Here is a 23,482-nt window from a genome sequence, read left to right on the forward strand (position 1 = left end):
AAAATTGATAGAGCTACATCTACTATCAGCAAGTTAACAGATCAGGTTTCGCAGCACACTCAGGCTATTGAGAAACTGCAAGGAGCTACGGCGGAGAACTACAAACTAGCTGCGGAAGCCAATCAAAAAGCTGAGCAAGCGTGCAAGAAGGTGGAAGAGATCAAAGGGGAAGTAAGACCTTTGAAAAGACAGGTAGGAGAACAGCAAGCCTACCTGTCAATGGTGGAACTGAAAAGTAAGGAATGTAATCTTAGGCTGAGGGCTGTCCCAGAGTTGGAACAGGGCAACCTAGAGAAATTCTTGACGGAGTTGTTTTCTAAATTTTGGGGGGTTGAAGAAGATAAAGATTTCAGGATTGTGACGGCCTTCAGACTAGGAAGATCGGTTAAGAAAGATAAGTCCAGAGACTGTTTGGTTTGTTTGAGAACAAGAGAGGAAAGAGACAAGATATTAGGCCAACATTTTAAAAAATCCCTGGAAGTTGAAGGCAAAAGGGCAGAAATTTATAGAGACATTCCTAAATATTTGTTGGACCTTAGAGCCACATACACAGACTTGGCCAAATTGTTAAGATACAACGCAATCCCTTATAGGTGGGAATTTCCTCAAGGTCTGTCATTCACCTATAGAGGAAAGAAGGTAAGAATTAAAACACCAGAAGACCACCAGAAGTTCTTACACGACAACGAGGAGGACCTCCAAAAGAGAGCTGCAGATTCCTGGCCTCCACCACCGGGATTACCACCAGGATCCATACCATCTGGAGGCGGCCCGGCACCACAGCTTCCGGAAAAGGACGATAAATTAGATACCCAACTGTGATACCCAAGAAGTAGGCCGGGATGTCTCTACAGCTTCTTAGTTGGAATATAAATGGCGGGAATTCTCCAGAAAAACGCAGAAAAGTATTTCATATTTTGAAAAAAGAACAATTGGACATTATTTGCCTGCAAGAAACGCACGTGACAAGACTCCACAGAAAAGTGTTAATCAATAAAAGGTTAGGCCAAGAATTTATTTCATCGGATAAAGTTAAGAAAAGAGGAGTGGTGATTTATGCAAAGGAGAACTTGTCCCCAAAATTTGTATTTAAAGATGAACAGGGCAGAATTTTGGCAATTGAAATCCAGACACAAGGAGAAAAGTTTTTAATTCTAGGAATCTACGCCCCAAATGATGGAAAATCGGAATTTTTTAAGAAGCTGCACGAGATTATGCTGGACTATTTGGACTATAACAACATTATCATGTTGGGAGATATGAACGGTGTCGCCTCAGTGAATATGGATAAGTCACAAAGTGCTAATATAACGAAAGATGGCAGACTACCAAAAACCTTTTTTGAAATGACTGACAATTTGGATTTGATTGACATATGGAGGATCAAGAACCCTCTAGGGAAAGAAGGAACTTTTTTTTCTGAGGCCCATATGACATGGACGCGAATCGACCAAATATGGATAACTAGAGGGCTGGCACCTAAGACCAGAAAAGTGGAAATCTGCCCAAAAACCTGCTCCGACCACAACGCCTTGAGAATGGAATTGAGACTAAATACAACCGGATCGTTCAGATGGAGAATGAATGACGCTTTGTTAAGAGATCAGGAGATTGTTAAGAAGGCCCAAAAAGTTTTAAAGGACTATTTTGAAATAAACTTAAAGACAAATGTGGAAAAAAGAATAATCTGGGACGCAAGCAAAGCAGTTATAAGAGGGTTTCTAATACAACAGAACACGATTAAAAAAAGACTCTGGAATGAAAAGAAGGAGAAGATCTTGGAGAAAATAAGAGAAGGAGAGAGAAAACTGAGATCCAGGCCTAAATCAAAGGAAGTATTGAGAGAAGTGAAGTTTTTCCAGGCACAATATTCGAAACTGATAAATCAAGAGGTGGAATGGAAAATTAAACAAATGAAACAAAGATCCTTTGAATCTGCTAACAAATGTGGAAAATTGTTGGCTTGGCAGTTGAAAAAGAGACAAAAACTTAACACAGTTACAAATCTAGAGATTGAAGGGAGAATGGTTCAGAAACCCGACGAAATTAGAAAGTCCTTTCAGAGATATTTCAAAGAACTTTATTCTCAAAGGCCACAAAAAAGCTCAGAGGTGGACCAATTTGTTATAACTAATGGATTACAAAAAATACCCCAGGAAATGAGAGCAATCCTGAACTGTAATATTACAACTCAAGAAATTGAATGCGCCATTCAGAACCTTCAACTGGGCAAATCTCCGGGACCTGATGGGCTTACTTCCAAATATTATAAGGTACTGAAGGATTCATTGATACAACCATTGCTGGAAGTTTGCAACCAGATTATGGAGGGGAGGAAGGCACCGGAAACGTGGAAAGAAGCTTTCATCACGTTGATCCCAAAACTAGAATCTGAAAAAACTCAACTTAAAAACTACCGTCCTATCTCACTCCTAAATGTGGATTACAAAATTTTTGCAGACATTTTGGCAAGTAGGTTTAAGAAAGTCTTAAATGAAGTGATTCATAAGGACCAAGCAGGCTTTCTCCCTGGAAGGCATTTATTTGACAACACAAGAAACATCATTGACATTTTGGAGTTTTTACAGATTAATTCAAACACAAGAGCGGTGTTGATTTTTATTGATGCGGAGAAGGCCTTTGACAACATTTCTTGGCTGTTTATGAAGAAAAATTTGGAAAGGATGGGAGTAGGGCGGGGGTTTGAAAATGGAATAGAAGCAATTTATTCAGAACAAAAAGCTAAATTGATAGTAAACAACGTGGTGACAGAGGAGTTCAAAATTGAAAAAGGGACACGACAGGGGTGCCCTCTATCTCCTCTGTTGTTTATTTCAGTCCTGGAGGTGCTATTGAACATGATTAGAAATGACCGGTTGACACAGGGAATTGTGGTCGGAGAGAAACAATATAAACTGAAAGCTTTTGCAGATGACTTGGTATTAACATTACAGGAGCCAGCCTCTAGTACTAAAAGAGCGTTAGAATTAATTTCTGACTTTGGTCGGGTGGCGGGATTCAAGCTGAATAAACAAAAAACTAAAGTTTTAGCAAAAAACTTGACAACTACTGAAATAGAGGAGTTCAGAAAAGAAACAGAACTAAATGTGGTCAAAAAAGTAAAGTACCTAGGGGTCCATTTGACCTCCAAAAATTTGAATTTATTTAAGGACAACTATGAGAAATGTTGGTCAGAGATCAAAAGAGATCTGGAAATATGGTCAAGATTAAAACTTTCCTTGCTGGGCAGAATAGCTGCTATAAAGATGAATGTATTGCCGAAAATGCTATTTTTGTTTCAGGCCCTCCAGATCGTGGATAAGGTGGAATGTTTTGGAAAATGGCAGAGGGATTTATCTAAATTTGTCTGGCAGGGCAAAAAGCCCCGAATAAAGTTTAAAATACTAACAGATGCGAAAGAAAGAGGGGGGTTTGCCCTGCCGGACTTGAGGTTATATTATGAAGCTGCAGCCCTCTGCTGGTTGAAGGATTGGATTTTATTGGAGAACACCGATGTCCTTGACCTGGAGGGATTTGATAATGCTTTTGGGTGGCATGCATATTTGTGGTATGACAAGGTTAAAGTTCATAAATTGTTCAAAAACCATATTGTCAGAAGGGCAATTTTCATGGTCTGGTCAAAATATAAAGACTTATTGGAGAGTAAAACTCCGAGGTGGCTCTCACCGATGGAGGCCAAAGCACGTAAAAGACTCAATATGGAGGCCCACTGGCCTAAATATTGGGAAATAATTGAAAAAATTGGAGATAAATGGAGGTTACAGAGTATGGAAAAGTTAAAAAACAAGGTGCGAGATTGGTTGCATTATGCTCAAATCCAGGAAGTTTTTAAAGCAGACAAAAAAGTGGGTTTTCAGGAGGAAAAATCGAAACTAGAAACAGAGTTGCTTGAGCCAAAATCTAAGCTAATTTCGAGAATGTATAACTTGCTGCTTAAATGGAACACACAGGATGAGATTGTCAAACCCTCTATGATAAAGTGGGCACAGGACTTGGGGCATAACATTATGTTTGAAGACTGGGAAAGGTTATGGAACACCGGAATGAAATTCACGGCATGTACTGCCTTGAAGGAAAACATTATGAAAATGATATACCGGTGGTACATGACCCCAGTCAAGCTTGCAAAGATATATCACCTGTCCGATAATAAATGTTGGAAATGTAAGGAAGAGGAAGGGACATTTTTACACCTCTGGTGGACCTGCCCGAAAGTGAAGGCCTTCTGGGAAATGATACATAATGAACTAAAAAAGGTGCTGAGATTCACCTTACCTAAGAAACCGGAGGCCTTCCTTCTGGGCATGGTAGACCAGAGGATGGTCAAGAAAGATAGAACTTTCTTTATGTACGCTACTACAGCAGCGAGGATTTTGTTGGCAAAGCACTGGAAGACACAAAATCTACCCACATTGGAAGAATGGCAGACGCAGCTGATGGACTATATGGAGTTGGCTGAAATGACTGGCAGAATTCGAGACTCGGGAGAAGAAGAAACGGAGGAAGTTTGGGAAAATTTTAAGGACTATTTGAAAAAGCATTATAAGTTGTATGAATGTTAAAAAATGCTCCTTTCTAGGAAGGTATAGCTTCAGTATCGGCAAATTTCTGAATTGATAAATAAGACACTATAAGACAGAAGTGAGATAATGAAATATTTTTATTGTGTGAAAATTAAAAATTAATGCAATTGTACTGAAATGTTTACATCAGATAACACGATAAAATGGAAGATATATTGTTATGTATAAAATAAGTTAACAAATTGCTGAGGTTTTGGTTACACAGGGAATGCAGTGCTCGGGAGATGGGGGGAGTCCATTGGATCTATGGAAGTATGTATTTGAAAGTGGAAATTTGTTTATTAAAAACCTAATAAAATATTTATAAAAAAAAACAAAATGTCTGTGTTCTCAAGAAGCAGCCAATCTCTCAACCAGCAGAATGCTGCTGATTCATAGTAAAGTTTAAGGTCTGGCAGGGCAAATCCACCTCTTTCCTTTGCGTCAGTTAGTATTTTAAATTTTATTCTGGGCTTCTTGCCCTGCCAGACAAATCTAGAAATGTCTTTCTGCCACTTCTTGAAACAGTCCATCTTGTCCAGAATTTGCAATGACTGAAACAAAAATAACATTTTTGGCAATACATTCATCCATCAGAGTCTTTTCCAGGGAGTCTTCTCTTCTCATAGAATCATAGAGTTGGAAGAGACCACAAGGGCCATCGAGTCCAACCCCCTGCCAAGCAGGAAAGACCATCAGAGCACTCCTGACATATGGTTGTCAAGCCTCTGCTTAAAGACCTCCAAAGAAGGAGACTCCACCACACTCCTTGGCAGCAAATTCCACTGTCGAACAGCTCTTACTGTCAGGAAGTTCTTCCTAATGTTTAGGTGGAATCTTCTTTCTTGTAGTTTGGATCCATTGGCCACTCATGAGGTGGCCAAAGTCTTGGAGCCTCAGCTTCAGGATCTGTCCTTCCAGTGAGCACTCAGGGCTGATTTCCTTCAGAATGGAGAGGTTTGATCTTCTTGCAGTCCTTGGGACTCTCAAGAGTCTCCTCCGGCACCAGAATTCAAAAGCATCAATTCTTCGGTGATCAGCCTTCTTTATGGCAGGCAGCATTGTGCTCTCCAAATGTTGATTGACCAAAATTCCCATAATTGCTAAGAATTGGCCTTGCTGACGGGCTCATGAGAGTTCCACTTCAGCAACACCAGGAGGGTGCAGTGTCGGCGATCCCTGCTGCTGCAGCTGCACCACTAAGGTTTCTACTAGAGCAGCCAGGAGAGAGCAACATAAACCGAGTGGCAGAGATGTATTAGATGAGATTATAGCAAATGTGGGCAACTTCTCCAGTGATCGGGGTGGGAGTTGCAGTTTGTTAAGGGCAGTAACGCGAAAGCAGAGCGGCCATTTTGCATGGAGAAGGTTCCCGGCTCAGTCACCATTGTGTGCAGCTAGGGCTGGGCATGATCTCTGCCTGAAAGCTGCTGCCAGTCCATGTAGTCCGTCCTGAGCTTGATGGGTCAATGGTCTGCCTCAATATAAGGTCGCTTCCCATGTTCCTGTGTACTACAGCAGGGTTTGGAGGGCCACAAGCGCCCTGCCCATGAATTCAAGAACCAGGGGAAATTCTAAAAGTCTTTGCTGAAAGGACATCAAAGCAGGGGCCAGGTGAACCTCTTTGGGAGATTATTCTGAAAGGTCGGGTGCCATGACTGAAAAGGCCCTGCCATGCTTGAAAGAGCAGGAGTTCCCTGGGAAAGGGATTCTAGTCAGTGGAGAGGCAGTGCAAACATAAGTGGGCCTTCTTCTGGTACCCTTTCCCCAAACCTTGAAACACTTGAAAGGCCAAATGGGATGCTCTGAATTGGGCCTGGAAGCAGTTCAAGAGCCAGTCTAGTTCACAGAGCACTAGCCTAATATGATCATACTGCCCAATCCTAGTTATCAGTCTTACTACATATTGCAGGAAGTGGCAGCAGGCTGCCCCCCGACCCCCGACCCCGTGAACTAGCCTGTAGCTGTGGTTGCTTTGCTTTTTTCCAGCATTGTCATCTGATCACTAAAAATGAGCTTCAGAGACTTCTGACCTACGACCAGGTGAGAGACATCTTTGTGTTATATGTGGTGGTTTAGGATATTGCCCTGTTTATTTCCTTTGTCTGGGATACCCCAGCCTAGGCTAGAGAAACCACTTTCAGGCAGTTAGGAGCAAAGTGTAGCTATAACATAGGATGACTGCGACTTCTACAAATGCTTTTTAAGGTTGCCGGTTTGTGCAACCTGAATTAGAAGCAAGTCCCAATTAAGTTGGAGGGTTGCCTTGGAATAAGTAGGACTGCTCTGCCGTTTCCCAGTTAGAGGGCTTTCCTAGCTCAGCACACGCTCCAGATGTTGTTGGACTCCCATCAGCCCCAGCATAGCTGCTGTCCAGCAATATCGAAAGGTCTAAGGTTTCCTGCTCTAGGTTTTGCATCTGTCTGGAAAATCTGCGTTGCTCACATGTTCTTATCAGCAGAGACTTCCATTAAGTCCAATTAAATTGCTGGTGCTTTTTGTTTTACATTTTTCTCTCCAAGGTTTGTGTGTTCATCATGTTGACGACCTTTCTCCCACTTGGCATAAGGAGCATTGGTATTTTGTGTTGAAACAGGCCTGATTGCTGCACCTTACGGTGGATTTAAACTCTGTGAGCGTAGTCGTGCCTTAGCCCTTTGAGAAGGATGCTGCAAGGAAGGCAAGGGGGGGACTTCCAACATATGCAAAACCATCATAAAACATTAAAAACTTCCCTAAAGGCTGTATAGTTACTTATCTCCTTGACATCTGACGGGAGGGTGTCCCACAGGGCAGGTGCCACTACTCAGAAGGCCCTCTGCCTGGTTCCCTGTAACTTCGCTTCTCACAGTGAGGAAAAGGCCAGAAGGCCCTCGGTGCTGGACCCTGATGCCTGGGCTGAACAATGGGGATGGAGACACTCTTTCAGGGCTGAGGCCATTTAGGGCTTTAAAGGTTGGCGCCAACACTGAGAATTGTGCTCAGAAACGTCCTGGGAGCCAACGTAGGATGCAAAAGGGTGGTTTTGCAGTTGCTCATAGTGTCGGGGGTGTATTCTGGTGGTTGTTAACAGTTTGTATGGATTATTGGTACATATAAGATTGTCTATTGGAGGTATGGCTAACCTGTGGTCTGCCGGATGTTACTGAGCTGCAGTTCCTGTTGGCTCCAGCCATCATGGCCAGTAATCAGGGATGATGGGAATTGTAGTTCTGCAGCATTGTGAGGGCCACGTGTCTGCTACTCCTGAGTTAGAGGATTTTCCTGTCGTGTGATGCAGCAAAGTAATTTAAGATGACATGGGGCAAAAATGCACAAGCATCCTGTACCTTTAAGAATTGGGTATAAGATAGGATCTCAGCAGGTATACCCCTTTTTTGCACTTGGCTAACCTACTAGTAGGGACGCGGGTGGCGCTGTGGGTTAAACCACAGAGCCTAGGGCTTGCCGATCAGAAGGTCAGCGGTTCGAATCCCCGCGACGGGGTGAGCTCCCCTTGCTCTGTCCCTGCTCCTGCCAACCTAGCAGTTTGAAAGTACGTCCAAGTGCAAGTAGATCAATAGGTACCGCTCCGGCGGGAAGGTAAACGCTGTTTCTGTGTGCTGTTCTGGTTCACCAGAAGCGGCTTAGTCATGCTGGCCACATGACCCGGAAGCTGTACGCCGGCTCCCTCGGCCAATAACGCGAGATGAGCGCCGCAACCCCAGTCGGTCACGACTGGACCTAATGGTCAGGGGTCCTTTTACCTTTACCTTTAACCTACTAGTACTTCACCTTGGTCTTCCAGCACAACAGTGGCTGTTAATAGACTCCATTGTCAGGCAACAGGGGGTCTTCTGCTTCTCTGCTGATAAGCGATTTCTTTTTGGCTTTAGCTAAACATTCAGCGTACCCAAAAGACAGCTTTTGCTGATTTCACAGAGGGAGAGATCAAGTTCATCCCGACGTACAAATTCGACTCTAAAACAGATCCTGCTTGATAGTTGAGCCTTTGTAAGTAAGTCCTCTCAATCATTCTTCTGCAAGGCTTGTTTGTTTTTCCTAGTCTGCTGAGATGCTAGTAGTGTCCTGCCTTTCCATCCTCCTGAGCAGGCTAGTAAAACATATATTTTAAACATGGCTTTCTGCTAAGCAAGCTGTTGGAGGAGGGCTAGAGTTGAGGGCTGGACGGACTTCCTTTCCTCTGCAGCCAGAATGGACACCAAGCCACGGAGGAAGAGAGAGATCCAGCTCTCCTTCACCTGCTCACTTTGCTTGCATGGAATTCCCGGTTGCCAAAGGCTGCTAGGCGAGTTGTGAAATGCAAGGCTGTGATATGTTGTCTTCCTCAAGCCATCCCTGCTCAAAGTCTCTGGAAATGCTTTGGCTCCTTTTCCACAAGCAGCCTTTCCCCCACATTTGTCCTGATAATCAGCATCCTGTTTCATGGCGTGTTTAAGCAGAGAATCCTGTTTGTGTCAAGGAAGTCTGGGAATGAGACTTGGTGCTCTCTCAAGATGAGTCTGCCAGGGCATAAGAGCATGAGAGCAGCCCTGCTGGATCAGGCCATTGGTTCATCTGGCCCAGCATCCTGTTCTCACATTGGCCAATGAGATGCCTCTCGGGGAGCCCACAAACAGGACCTGGGTGCAACAGCACGCTCCCCTCCTCCAAGCCATACTGCTTCTCTTGGTGGAGTATGTTCTCTGGCCATTATGGCTAGTAGCCATTGAGCCTCACCATCCAGGATGTGGCATATTCTTGTGGTTCTTGACAACTGTCAGAAGCCACCTAGGCCTGCTAGTTTCATTGCTCTTGCTGTGGTAATGGGGAAATCAAAAGGACAGGCGGAACATGTAGTGACGAAGCCGGAAAACGGCAGGCTCCTTTGGGCAGCATTTCAGGTGCCAGAAAGGGTCTTTTGGATCACTGAAAAAATAGTGTCTGAACAAGAATAACGGGGCCCCTTGCTTTGGGGAAGGATCATCATTTGGTGGTGTGCCATATGCTTTGTATGCAGAGTCTCAAGTTGAAAGGCACCTCCACCTGAAAAAGGATTGGGCCACAGAGAGCTGCTGCCAGCCAGAGGAGACTTAATTAATGAATTGTGGGGTTGGAAGGGATCACGAGGGTCATCTCGTCCAATCCCTTGCAATGTAGGAATCCAAACTGGGGGAGGTCAGAAAATCATTCTGACCTGGTAGAAGGCAGCTTTTGATTTCCTGACAACTCTCTCCATGAGGCAAAATGCGTGCACACCTGCAAGGTCCGCCCCTTCAGAAGTTGGACTCCCAAGCCCCATCATCTCCAGCTCTTGACCGTGGTCAAGATCACAGGCCGTGTGTGGAGCCAAAGTTTGACTGTGTGAGCCTTGTGTGTTGCCTCAGCCAGTCCAACTGTCTCCTTGCAGTGGGAAGTGCCGTGTGCCAGCATGGTGTGAGCCAATCCTCTGGCGAGGAGGCAGCGTGAATCAGCTCAGCTACCGAAGCCACATGGAATTGAAAAGGAGCGACCACAAGCCCGCCAGCTCCCTCTTCCTCACAGGGTAACACCTGCCCTGGCCAGGGCTATCGTCTATTCAGGCTTTTTAGTTGCCTGCTATGTGGCACCTCCTCGAATCTGGGCAGGCCCTGACCAACAACCAGGCCCCTTTCCACAGAGCTCCTCCTTGGCCAATGACTTCCGGTGCAAGGAGTGGGCAGGTTTTGGCTCTGTTAAATCCCTAGGCTTCCATTCTCCACTGTTCTGAGTACACGCTGCTCCTGCAGGCATGGCAGACCACATGGGCTGAACTGTATACCTTAACCGTTGGCTCCATTCATGCAATGGAGCTTCTGTGGTACTTGGCTTGGAGCATTGGGCTTCAGCCCATTGGCTCTGGAAGTCACAGCCGCTGCCATCCTGGGGAAGCTCTCAGAGTTACAGTACTTGCCTCTTTCAGGGCTGGGAACAGGGGGTGCATCAGGCCTTTCTGCTCTTAACTCATGCCCCCCCTTTTTAGTCCATAGCCCCAACAAATGTGCTCTGCCCCCCCCCCCGATAGGTGAAGGTTGTGGATGACCGACGGTACCGGAAAGTGATTGAGGATATTGTTCAGTTGATGGACAGGATGGAGAACGAATTCCTTCCCTCCCTGGAGGGAGGTAAGGACGAATAGGATCCTCTCCAACCCCTTAAAGAGGGTTTGCTGCAAAAAGACCAGGGGGGAAAGAAGGCCTTGGCCCATCTAGCTCAGTCTTGAGCGGTTCCCCAGGATTTCCGGGGGATCTCTCCCAGCCCTACCTGAAGATGCTGGGGATAGAACCTGGGACCTTTGCATGCAAGGCAGATGCCCTTCCACTGAGTGGCAGCCTCTTCCTCTTCCTTGCAGGCAAAGACTCCAGGGGTCGCCAGCGTGGTGCCCTCCAGATGCTGGACTACAACTCCCATCATCCCCAGCCAACATGGCCAGTGGCAAGTGCAGCAATATCTGGAGAGCCCCACGTGGACCTGTTGCATGTGCAGTCCCCTAAATGAGAGGCCAGGGCCAAGGACAAACTTCCCCCTGGAGCATGTTTCCTTGCCTCTGCTGAAGGCAAACACTCTCTTTCCTCCCCCCCCCCCCCGTTTTGCTCTGCAGTTTCCGTTTGAGAATGTGAAGTTCCGGCAGCTGCAGAAGGAGAGGTTCCAGATCACAAACAACGGGCAGGTCACCCTCCACTTCTCCTTTATCCCCAAGCTCAGTGACAGCCAGTATTGGAAGCCATGGCTTCGCGCTGAGCCCTGCGAGGGATACTTGGAGCCCTGCGCGTCTCTCTCTGGAATCAGAGAACTGTAGAGTTGGAAAGGGACCCCAAGGCTCATCTAGGGAAGGCCTTCCTTTTCCCCTCCTCTTCCCAACCCTCCTCCCTCAAACCTTGGGAGTTTGGTAGAGCAGGGGAGGCTTAACATTTGTGGGCTGCATTGCCCCATGCTCAAGCCTCCAAGGGCCACACGTCAAAGCAGCTGAGCCCAAAGTGTAAAAGTGTGTGTGACCAGCTTTAAACAAAGACACACAGACAAATGAATTGAAGCCAAGCAATGCTGGAGGGTCCCCAAACACCTTTTGGCATCGCAGGGAACCAGTGAGAGCAGTCCGTCCAAAAATTACTTTTTTAAAAAAATAATCGTATTTTTATGTTGTGGAGGCACAAAAATATCTTGGGGAACATATAGAACTAGCCAAACCTTTAAAAATTCGATGAAATGTAAACTAAAAAAGAAAGTTACATTGGGGGCGCAAAAATCCTTTCCCTTTTGATATTCTTTTGTTAGGATCACTTTCTCTCACCCCCCAGTATCCTGTCACCATCTTCTGTGCAGCTGCTGCTTTGGAGGACTAGAGAGGAAAGTGGGGTGGGGGTGGGAACTGAGTCGCTTCTTCTCCTAATTCTTGAAGTTAAGGTTTGCCCCATACACCTGTGAGAACAGGATGCTGTACTAGATGGGCCGTTGGCCTGATCCAGCAGCCTCCTATTGTGTCCTTCTGTTCAATTCTTCACCGTCTTCACTTTTAATTTACAGACAAGCCAACTTGGCTGTGCCCAAGAGTGTATCTACCTGACCTCCTCCCGTTTTAGGTGAGACGGTGGACATTTCCCTGGATGTGTACGTCAGCAAGGAAGAGAAGATTGAGGCTATCTTTGTCCTTCACCTTGACCCTGGCAAGGACTATTTCCTCACCATCGGTGGGAGCTACCTACCAAGCTGCTTCGGGACCTCCTTGGAAGCCTTGTGCTGGATGAGGCAGCCGCTTGGCGGAGTTCCCGTCACCAGACTTATTGACCTGGTAGGGAAAGGGGTTGATTTACCTGGCAGGTTCATGTGCTGGATGTCTACCCTTCCCACTCTGCTTGCCTGCTTGGAAAACAGCTGCTCTTCCACTCAGCAATGTGGGGGCTGGGGGTCCTCCGCTGCATTCAGCTTCAGCTTCTGTAGCTGTGCATCCGCTTCCTGTGTGCTGTTCATGCCCTTTGTTTGCCTTGACTGAGTCATCCCAGGTTCTGGTCCTCCCACCTGCCCTTTCGCAGGGCCACTGAACCGTGTGCATTTCCCTGCCATCTGCCCAGATTCTGTTCAGCCAACGGGCTGTTTCTTTCTCTTCTCAGGGCCTGTGCCATTAACACCCTTGGTTGTCTGTTGCTCTTGCCTTCCTCCTCTGATCTCAGGGAGAAGACGGCTTCCTAGAAAAGGTAACAGTTGGTTTGCTATCCTCTAGATGTTCTTGTAGCGGGCTCAAAGCAGGTTTACACGGGGGTTGCGTTCCGAGGTGCCGTGCATTTAAATGAAATTGCGTATATTGGGGGCAGCATTGGAAAAGCCTGCAAACACCCTCTAAACTCCCGGAAGCCCTTTTGAAAGGCCTTTTGAAAACCAGCAGCCTCCCTGCAAAACTCCTTGCTCCAACTCTCCACAGGTCTGAAAGGTCGGTGCCAAAGCTCCTGGGAGGGAGTCGAGATGCTGTTTCCATGCCACTTTGCCGCTTTTGTGCTCTTGGGGGGGGGGACATTTTTGCCCCTTCCAGTGCCCCTTCCAGCTCTGCGGCAGTGTGCATGTGCCTCGAAGGCACGTAAATGGAGTTGCCCTTGTCAACGATCAGCAGCTGCTCCATGCAGTGGCAGCTGGTCCCTTAGGGCAAACCAGGCACTACCCCACCAACCGGACTTTCCTCTCAGGTACCCGCACCTGCCTGCCTTCTGACTCAAATCCAGTCCAGATGGTGGCTCTAGCTCTCTGCTTTGGTCTCTCCCCTAGTCTCAACGTGGCCCTTGTAGAACTCGGCAGAGGAGAACGGAGACGAAACCAGAATTTGCCATCGCTGCTTGACTCTGGGTCCGCTTGCGATTGGCAGCACGGGAGGCAGAAAGCCCAGTCTCATGATGCAGGCGCCAGCCCCCTCTGGCCCCAAGAGCCAGTTTTCTCCTTGTCTCTGTGCTCAGCAACTGCTGCACAGGCTGTGCCACTCTGGCTTACTCTCACCACCTGAGCACTGGCATTTGGGAAGCGGTAGTGGCTGCTTTGGGGTGGCTCAGGGAAACGTCACTCCTCTCGAAATCAGATCGACTTGGGTGTATTATCCTAGCCACAAGGAGACCGTGGTGACTGTCAATTTGGACAGCTGTAGACATTTAGAATCATGGAGGATATGTTGATCCTCCGGTCAGGGCTATTTCTTGCCAGTATTATCACAAACCACATGCTTTTGATTACCAGTTTCTGGGGAACATGATGGACAGAGTGCTCTTGTCCCCGTGTCCCTATGGACTCCCAAGGGCATGTGGTTGGCCATTGTGGGAACAGAATGCTGATCTAACCCAGCAAGGCTCCTGTGTTCTTTAGCATGCACCAGCTACTCTTGCACTAAGACTCTGATACAGCATGTGTCATTCCCCACACCAATACTCTCTCTCCTCTCTCTCTCTCTCTCTCTCTCTCTCTCTCTCTCTCTCTCTCTCTCTCTCTCTCTCTCTCTCTTTCTCTCTCTCTCTCTCAATTACAGATAGGTAGCCGTGTTGGTCTGCCATAGTCAAAACAAAAAAAATTCCTTCCAGTAGCACCTTAAGATACACTTCAGATACACTGTGCATCTGAAGAAGTGTGCATGCACACGAAAGCTCATACCAAGAACTAACTTAGTTGGTCTTTAAGGTGCTACTGGAAGTTTTTTTTTTTTGTTTTTTCTCTCTCTCAAGACAGGGGCGGGGAGTATTGGCGGGGGGGGGAGGGGGGATGAACTGGGTCCTAATCAACAGCTGTCCTGGGGATGAGGGGATCAAATTCTCCATTCTTGCCAACTCCTTTCAGTGATGGGCTGCTTGCCACTGCTGTGCTCCTAAAGCTCTCTTGCTCCCCCCTCCTCTCTTTCTCTTTCTCTTGAATGTGGTAGCTTGAGATAGAAATAACCACCCTGAACATTCCTGGAGAGGAAGATGGGAAGGAGGCCGGAGGCATTGTTCACCAGCTGCTGTGTGCTGCATTGCCCAGACAAAGTCGTGGGCTGGGGCTCCAGCTGTTGCTCAGTTTCTACCCCTGCCTCTGCAACGTGCTCTAGACAAGGGGTGGTGAACATGTGACCCCCTCATCTCATCATGCTGGCTGGGGCTGCAGCCCATCAACCTATGAAGGCCCATCCATGTTCTGTTGCTGTTTTTGTTACTTATTTCCTGCCCTTCACCCTAAGGTCCCAGGGCAGGTTCCAACAATTTAAATAAAATGTTAGCCAAACCTCATGTCCACAGCTGCATATTCAGTAAGCTTTTGGGTGAACTGCACATCCGGAGTGGGAGGATTACTAGCTGCATATTAATAGGGGGAGGGGGAGCTTGGATTTGGGGTGCGAGCAATTAGTTTTTTGTTTCCCCACTTGAGATGCTTGCTGTGGCTAGGGCCGGGCGATATATTTTCAAATCAGCTTGAAGTCTAGATAGTGAGACTGGTTTCATAATTTCTGACCTGGCAATATATTGCGAATCATGATGTGTGTGTGTGTACTATGCAAAAAACACCATGTGGGGGGAAACTGTGAAGCCAGACAATGCTTCTTTAGATTCCTGCAGCCCCTGTGGACTCTGCCGGTTCAGCTTTCCCCTGCCCTCCTGCAGGGGGCAGCCGAAATCACAATGCGGGGGAAACCGTGAAGCCAGCCAATGCCTCTACATAGCTCCATCTTATTTCAGACATCGTGATATATTGGTGTATTGCAATGTTTAGCTAGTGATATATCACCGTGTTGAAAGCCAGCTATCGCCCAGCCCTAGTTCTGGCCTCAGAGGGCAAGACTTGTCCACCCAGCTGGAGCAAGGAAAGAATGCATACAGGCACACATTCTGTCAGGCTCTCATGCCAGTCCCCCTTGTCATTGGACCTCCAGGAGAAGCAGTTTCTGGATATCGTACCCCAGGATGGTGATGACTCCACTGAGCGGCCAAGGAGATCTGGCTTTTGGTGGACCACCTCTTCAAGAATGCCTGCCACCAGGTGAGCTGAGGGGGAGGGTACCATTGAAAGGATGGGTGTGGGCTGGAATCCCGTACCAGTTTTGGGGTGTGCAGGTTCCAAACGTCCCAATTGATTTATATCTTAGCTACCGACTCGCTCTTACGAGCTCCTGCTGTGAGTATAGTGGCACCTTGGTGGAGCGCAGCGGGTGGGACATCCAGCATACGGTCTTCCTTAGAGCGGCTCAGAAGAACCCAAGTGTTCCCAACCATTGTCTGTCTATCCCTAGCAAAGCGGCTCTCTGAGACTCGCCACTAGAAGACGCGGGGAATGATTTGACTCTCCCATTGCCCCAAATCAGGAGAAGGGTAGTAGGAATGCTACTGTGGAAAGCAGGCGGGATACAATTCTCAGCCCTTGTGCCAGCTCTCTTGGTGAGGGGCTTCTCTCCATTGTGGCATTCCTCGACCTCACGTTATGCACCCCAGGGCTGGATTGTTCTTCATGCTATCCAGGATGTACCTCATCCCATTTGGAATGGCCCTTGAGAAAGGATGGTCTGCCTATAGTCAGCAGCTTACCATCTTGTTGTTTGTTAAACACTTGAATAAAAAGCATGCTTAAAATAAAACAGGAAAGATGAAATTTTGCTGGCTTCTTGAGAAAAGAATAATGCCTCATTATTTGTATCTGCTTTTAAATGTTGTTTCTCTTCTCTTTGTAATGAGTTTTACTGGGTCTGGGGTCATTTTAAGTTGCTTACCTTCACTAAAATATATAAATCTACTCGACTGGAAACTTTTATTATCCAAATTCAAACCCACTTTTCTTTCTTGGAATGTCCTCCATGGAAATGAGATGAGCAACTGGATAGCAAAATTCCTGGAGTGGGGAGGAGGGTTCAGTGTTCTAATAGATTAGATATGGACAGTCCTTCAGTACAGCAAAACTTGACACTTTGAAACCTTTGAGTCCTTTCCAAAAGGACTTCACCCACTATTTAGGGGGGAAGTATGTCAGAACTGACCTTCTGCAGTACTGATTCCACATTCTTGGACTCCTAATCTTACACGTAAATTAGAGCTGGAACCATCTCAGGCCCTATGGCTCTTGAAATGACCATGACCTATTGAGCAAAACCACAGACTCCACCTCTCTGGTGACTAAACCCTACTTGCTTTTACAAAATAAATTAACAAGAGAGGAAAATCATGGAAGAAATAAAATGGCTTTTGAAATTAACAAAGGCGATTCCTTTTATCCACATGTATTACGGGACATGTTCAAAGCGCCCCTCAGGAGAAATTCTGTAAGCAAAGGTAGCAGGCTTTGAAAAGCTTGTGCAGATACACAAGGGCACATTGCTAAAAGAAACAAAGGGATTTGGAGGGACCATGAGTGAACAGGTAGTACCAGAATGTACAGAATTGTACCTAGAAAAGGGTTACAACTGGACTACCTTTTTGTAAACAAAAACAACAACAACCCCCAAAATAAAACTCGGAAGCAGCAGGACTCCTTAGCAACTCTTCAAAAAACAAAACACAAAACTGCATATCCCTACCTAGTCACCAAATGTGAGGGGAAACGTAAACCAGCGTCTTACACTGCTTTAAATGATAGCCAGATTCTGCCATTTTTTACCACACCAGAAGTAAAAGCACGGGGCATTAATAAGTTTTTGAAAAATCATGCACTTCATTTGTAGGCAAGGGGAAGCTTTCTGAAATGTACACACAATCTGTTGAAATGACCAGGCAGCGGACGAGATTCGGGGACAGTGGTGTGCCGCCTGGGGAAATGTTCCTTTCCATTCACCTTAAGCAAAGATGTGGTGACCTTGTGCATCCATAAATAACTTTCAGAAATGTATTTCATTACTTCCCAAAGCTTCTCACTGGGCCACCAAATGGCATTTCTTTCTATTTTGGATGAAACTGGGGAAGCAGCTTGAGAAGAAGGGGTTGCTGACATTCACTGGCCTGGAGAACACCTGATGCCAATATGATGGCAAATTGTGGGTGGTGCATTGATGGAGAAACTAAGGCAACAAATGGGGACATGACGCCACCGGTGTTCTAAAGATACATTTCATGTAAAGATTATGATGGGCTTCTTCAAATGCCCATAGCCTCTTACAAGCAGAGGGTTTAGATCAATTTTCTGTAAACCTCTGTCATAAATAGTTGTCACTGGAAATACGACCCAACAATGCAATGCTGGACTCATCCCTCCCGTCAGCGTGCCTGGAAAGCACGGGTCCCAGTAGGTTCCGCCTTACTCTGCTCCTTTCTCTGTGAAAGCCTGCTCTTTCGCTTTCACATGGGAGCAAACCTCAACCCACCCCCTCCCAAAGAAACCTTTTTTATGAGCTCCCCTACTCTGCGTGTGCTTTCTTTGGCTCCTGTCTCAATGAGCAGAAATTGAGCACATGAATTTTCCAGCATCAGGAGTTTCCCCCAAGACAGTGTCGAGATCAGGCGTGTTTGTGTGGCTCCACGCTTGCAATTCTTGGGGCTTTGGCTAAGAGGAGTGCATGCTAGCTAGACAGTTTACCTCCCTTTGCTACAGTTTAAATTTCTGCATGCCATCTGCTGTTGTGGAACAAGTCATCCCCATGATCCCTCTAGCCCAGTGGTCTCTAGGGCGGCCCACAGAAGCTCTCAAGGGTTTCAGACAAAACATTTGTTCACTTCAGCATATAGCAGTCCAAAGAAATGTATGCTCTAGAAGGTCACAGGCTCCCCCGTCTTTGGGGTAGAGCTTTGACGTCTGAGACTAGATCTGCAGGACTCATAAACATTTCACTCTGTAGAGATGAGTAGTCGGCACCGTCCGAGTATAGGAGGAGGGGGGTGGGGGTGGAATACAGGGCTGAGAACTAGAAGAATGCGTTCAATCTCCTACACGAAGCCAGAGCCAATTATGAAGATTGACCAGTTGCTTATAGATCAAATGCATGGATCATGCAGCTGCAAAGAGGTCTACCCAGCCGCTCCCACAGGCAACATGGAATTCTTCTGTGCAATTTACTGTGTTGTTGTTGTTGTTGTTAAAGATGTAAGACAAGCCTATATTGCACTTCATTAAAAATGCCAGGTCACTTCACAACAATCTACTGATGGACTCAGTAGAATCAGCAAGGGCCAGAGGTCAGCAACCTTTTTCAGCCGTGGGCTGGTCCACCGTCCCTCACAGCATGTGGGGGGCTGGACTATATTTTGGAGAGAGAAAATGAACGAATTCCTATGCCCCACCAAGAACCCAGAGATGCATTTTAAATGAAAGGACACATTCTGCTCATGGAAAAACACATTGATTCCCGGACTGTCCGGCCCCCGGGCCTTCGCTTGCCTACCCCTGCTCAAGGCAATCACTTCCTGCACTTCACGTTAACGCAGAAGACGGCCCAGTTGTGCTCAGATGCTCAAAATTCCCTTTTCACCTTTGGAGGGTCTGTTTCAGTTGGCATCGGGACAGCTCACCTAGCAGTGCAGCTGCCTTTATTGCAGAGGCAGGAGGTTTCCTTCCTTTCATATTCAGGATTTCTGTACTCACATAGAAATAATAAAATGGTTTCTGCTGTTTGTTAAAAGTCATGAATGAACTCTCACAACTCGTTGATAAGGTAGCTTGCTTGTGTCTCGAGAAATCGTATAAGAGGAGCATTCATAGGAAGTTGCACTTGACAGAGTCAATCTAGCCTAGCACTGCCTACACTGACTGGCAGCAGCGCTGCAGGGTTTTCAGACGGGGGCAGTCCCAGCCCTGTCTAGTGGAGATCCTGGACTGAACCTGGGATCTCCTGCATGCAAAGCAAGGCCTCCCTCAACTCGGGAGGCGTGAGTTCTCTACTGTATTTCAGCAAATGCTTTCACTTTATCATTTCATTTTCCTCTGTATATTTTGTGCACCTATTTTCCTGTATACTTTAGACAGAGAGGAGTCGCAATAGGGTTGGAGGCAAGGTTCACAGTTAGTGTTGTGTGAGCATTTTAAAGCAGTTGAGTTTAAACAGGAGGGGATTTCAGCTGAAGAGATGGCCAGCATCGTGAATCTGTAAGTAGGATGTCTTCTGCTTCTTTCTTTTAATCTTCTGGGGCGAGGGCTTGGGGTTCCCCACACGGCCAGCATCCCCATGGAATTTAACCCCTTCCTGAACAGCTTAACTTCTCTTCCCACCCGCCTTCCCATTCTCCCTCCAATCTCATTGCAGCTCAGCTGGTTAGAGGGAGCTGCAGATAGCACCAAGGTTGCAGGCCCGATTCCCAGAAGGTACAGCTGCAGATTCCTGCATTGCAGGGGGTTGGACTAGACCTTCCATGATCATTATTTGGGGATGCTTTTTATTACATTCGTAGCCCACTTTTCATCCAAGCAGTTCAAGGTGGCATTGATGGCTTGCCTTTCCCCCTGTTTCTCCCCTCACAACAAACCTGTTAGGCAGGCTAGGATGAGAGTGACTGGACCCAACATCAAACAGTGCACTTCATGACTGAGTGGGGATTTGCGCTCGGATCTCCCAGGTCCTCCTAGTCCAGAATTCTAGCCACTATACACCCCCCTCTCTCTACCCCTTCTCCGTTTCTCAACTCTTCAGCCATCAACTGCAACAGACAGGGGTTCTGTCAGTCTTCCTGTCAGTCTCTCTGACTCTAAGAGAGTTTTCATTGCATTCTTTGGCTCATCTATGCCTTGATGCTTTGACGACCTTCCTAGCAGCCCCCTTCGCTCTCCAGGCAGGGCTGCTGTCCTAACAGCATTGTGCTGAGGGCTCTTTTAAATGCTGGAAATGCTTCCCTTATCTTTCCTTTGCTGGGGATGGGGGTGGGGGGAGTGTTGGAATCCCCCCCCCACATACATGAGATGCACCACTGTGTTCCTGTGGAGAGCCGTTTGGGGTCTGTGGGTGCATAAAAAAACAAAAAGAGCCCTATTGCGTGGCGAGTTCCCGCCCCCCCCAGGGGAAATAAAGACACACGACACAATTATTTCAGGTTAATGGGCTAAATATGGCCACAACTTTATTGGTTACAGGTGATGAGTGGCATTGGCTTAGGCATTGGTCCTAACCGACTATCCGGCTTCAGCCCGTCCGCTTGAGGTCCGGGAAGGGTTAACCACCAGTAGGGGGAGTCCTGCTGATGCACGTCAACTCGCACCCCCCTCCCTGGGGTCACCACTCAGGGGCGTGCCTTAGGCCCTCACCTCCATAGGCTTCGGACAGGGCCACGCCCCCGGAATCCTTTATCGGACTACCCTTCAATATGCGGGGCAGGTGATGGCGCTTCCTCCCCTCTTCCATCTACAGAACAATACCAATACCAATGCCTAACCGCCAATACCCAGAAAGTTGTGACGATTTGCTACGAGGTAGGCGGCGATAAATAGGGCTGGTCACGCCCCCTGAGCCAGCCGATTGGCTGTCCAGGGGCTGACGCGGCCGGGGATTCCCTCAGTCGCCCGCAACTCCACCTCCTTTGTAGGCGGAAGTGGCTTTGCTGGATCAGAGGAAAAGCCCATCTAGTCCAAACTCACAAGCAGTAGCCCACTCCTGCTGCTTCTCCTCTAGCTGTTGGCTTCAGAGGTAGAGTGCCTCTGTTCCTGGAAGCTCTATATTGCTATGTTGAGTGATAATAAGAGATGCTGTTGTTCTCCTCCAACGGAATCGTGGGTGACCCCAAGGCTCCACAGGCAGCAGTACCGCCTCAGGCAGAGTCCTTGGAGTTGAGGCTTTTGGGGTTCCGGGGTCATAAGGAGGCACTGGAACCCGAAGATCAAGTTCTTGGAGGGGTGGTTTGAGTCCGTGTACACATTTGTGGCCCCTCCTACCTCGATCTCGGTCCAATTCGGGCTCCTTGAGACTTTGCCGTTGCCATAAAGAAGGTAGGTCCCATTATAGCACTTCAGCCAGTAGTAGGGGTGATCAAGGGTGAGGGCAGCTGACCCAATGCGTTGCAGGTTCTTGTCTCGAATAAAAAGTTCCCAGTATTCGTTATCGGTGAGCCGGGGTACTAGCGAGTGGCGCAGCAGGGTTCAGGACTCTGGAAGGCAGAAGTCAAAGTCTCCCATTCGGTCGGGGTTGGACTTTCCGCCGGTCTCGATCCTGTGGTAATCCAAGAAGTGGTAGTCTGTTTGTAGTCCTGTACAATGGTCCGACGGAAAAGCGGAGATCTCAGTCAGGGTGGTGAGGATAGGAAAGGTGGGGATCAGGTTCGTGGTCGGCGGTTGTGAGAGGCTGAAGGAAGGGAAGAAGAGGCGAGCTGTCAAATGTGGAAACGGAGTGGTGAGCATAGAAGTCAATGGAGCTGTCAAAGGAACTGTCAAACTAGCTGTCAAACACGCTGTCAGGGAAGCGGGGAGGAAGGCAGTCTATGGAGCTGTCAAACGAGCTGTCAAACGAGCTGTCAAACCCGTTTAAAGCGTAATTTGATGGCGTTGGTGTCTGGGATGATTTCGGAGGTCCAGTTGGGTGATGTGGTTTCTGGTCTGGTCTGTTGAGCCCGATTCTGGCCCTGATCTGGTCCGGTCTGTTGAGCCCGATTCTGGCCCCGATCTGGTCCGGTCTGTTCCTCGTCCTCGTCGATGTAGGAGGTCCCCGAAAGAGGTGGGGTTTCGAAGGTGTAATCCTCTCCGAGGCTCTCCTGCGTCTCCTGGGGTGGTGGTGCCGCCTTGCACCTCGTGTGATGTATCCACGTGGTTTTCTCCCCCACTTTCACAGCAGTTGGTGAGGTCAGAAGTACTTGGTAGGGACCTTCCCAGGCAGGCTGGAGGGTTAGCTTCTGATAGACCTTGACCAGGACCCAGTCACCTGGATGCAAGGAGTGGGCTTGGACGTCAATGGGCAGGTTCTGTCCCTCGATAGCCGCGTACTGGTGGAGGCGCTGCAGCTGTTTCTGAAGCTGAATAATATAGTTAGTAAGTTCTGCTTCCCCCACCTCGAGTTCTGAGAGGGGGAATAAGGTGTTATAAACGGGAGGGGGTCTCCCAAATAGGAGTTCAAACGGGGACAGTTTCAAAGGTCCAGTTGGGGCACTCCGTATGTTATGGAGGACCAGTGGGAGTGCATTTACCCATTTCAGTCCAGTGAGCCTGCAAAGTTTTCCCAGTTGTGTTTTTATCTCTTGGTTCATACGTTCTACTTGGCCAGAGGATTGTGGATGGTATGGCGTATGGAGATCCCACTTTATTTGGAGGGCCCTGGTCACCTGTTGTACTACATCGGCAGTGAAATGGGTTCCCCTGTCACTGTCCAACCGGCGGGGCACTCCATATCGGGGAATAATGTCCTGTAGGAGGGCCCTAGCAACTACTGATGCGGTGGCTTTTCGGCAGGGAAATCCCTCCACCCAGGAGGAGAATTGGTCTACTATGTAGCACCTTAAAGACCAACTAGGTTAGTTCTTGGTATGAGCTTTCGTGTGCATGCACACTTCTTCACATGCACACGAAAGCTCATACCAAGAACTAACTTAGTTGGTCTTTAAGGTGCTACTGGAAGGAATTTTTTTATTTTGTTTTGACTATGGCAGACCAACACGGCTACCTATCTGTAACTGGTCTACTATGATTAGGGCATGTTTGAAGCCCTGACATTGGGGCAAATCAATAAAGTCCAGTTGTAAACTTTCAAAGGGTACAAAGGCCCATGGTCTAGCCCCTGGCGGTTTTCTGGGCTCACGCTTGGGGTTGAAGTTGTGACAGGTGATGCAGTTCTTTGAGGCTGCTGTAGCTGTGGCTGCTCTCCCTGGAGCGTACCAAGACCTCTTAACATGCTCTATTAACCTCTCTTTTCCCCAGTGTGTTTGTTGGTGAAGGATCCTCACCAATTTTGGAGTCCAGGCTTTTGGCAGGACGGTTCTGCCGTCCTGGGAGAATCCAGATGCCATTTTGTTCAGTAGCACCCATAGATTCCCACATGGTTTTTTCCTCCTCTAGGGCCAATTTGTATATTTGTGTAGGGT

General features: G+C 47.6%; 1 pseudogene across 1 annotated transcript in view; it reads left to right on the plus strand.

The window, feature by feature from the left end:
- The window catches only part of LOC309361281 (inositol polyphosphate 5-phosphatase OCRL-like), a 226,629-nt pseudogene that overhangs the window by 16,064 nt on the left and 187,083 nt on the right, over positions 1–23,482 (plus strand). The window contains exons 7-14 of the transcript in view: positions 6,573–6,626; positions 8,459–8,562; positions 9,973–10,107; positions 10,606–10,716; positions 11,182–11,347; positions 12,161–12,369; positions 12,749–12,772; positions 15,451–15,557. The product of the transcript in view is annotated as an inositol polyphosphate 5-phosphatase OCRL-like (transcript). The remainder of the gene's footprint in view (positions 1–6,572; positions 6,627–8,458; positions 8,563–9,972; positions 10,108–10,605; positions 10,717–11,181; positions 11,348–12,160; positions 12,370–12,748; positions 12,773–15,450; positions 15,558–23,482) is intronic.

This window comes from Podarcis melisellensis (genome assembly GCF_964234715.1).
Source record: "Podarcis melisellensis genome assembly, chromosome: W".
NCBI lineage: Eukaryota > Metazoa > Chordata > Lepidosauria > Squamata > Lacertidae > Podarcis > Podarcis melisellensis.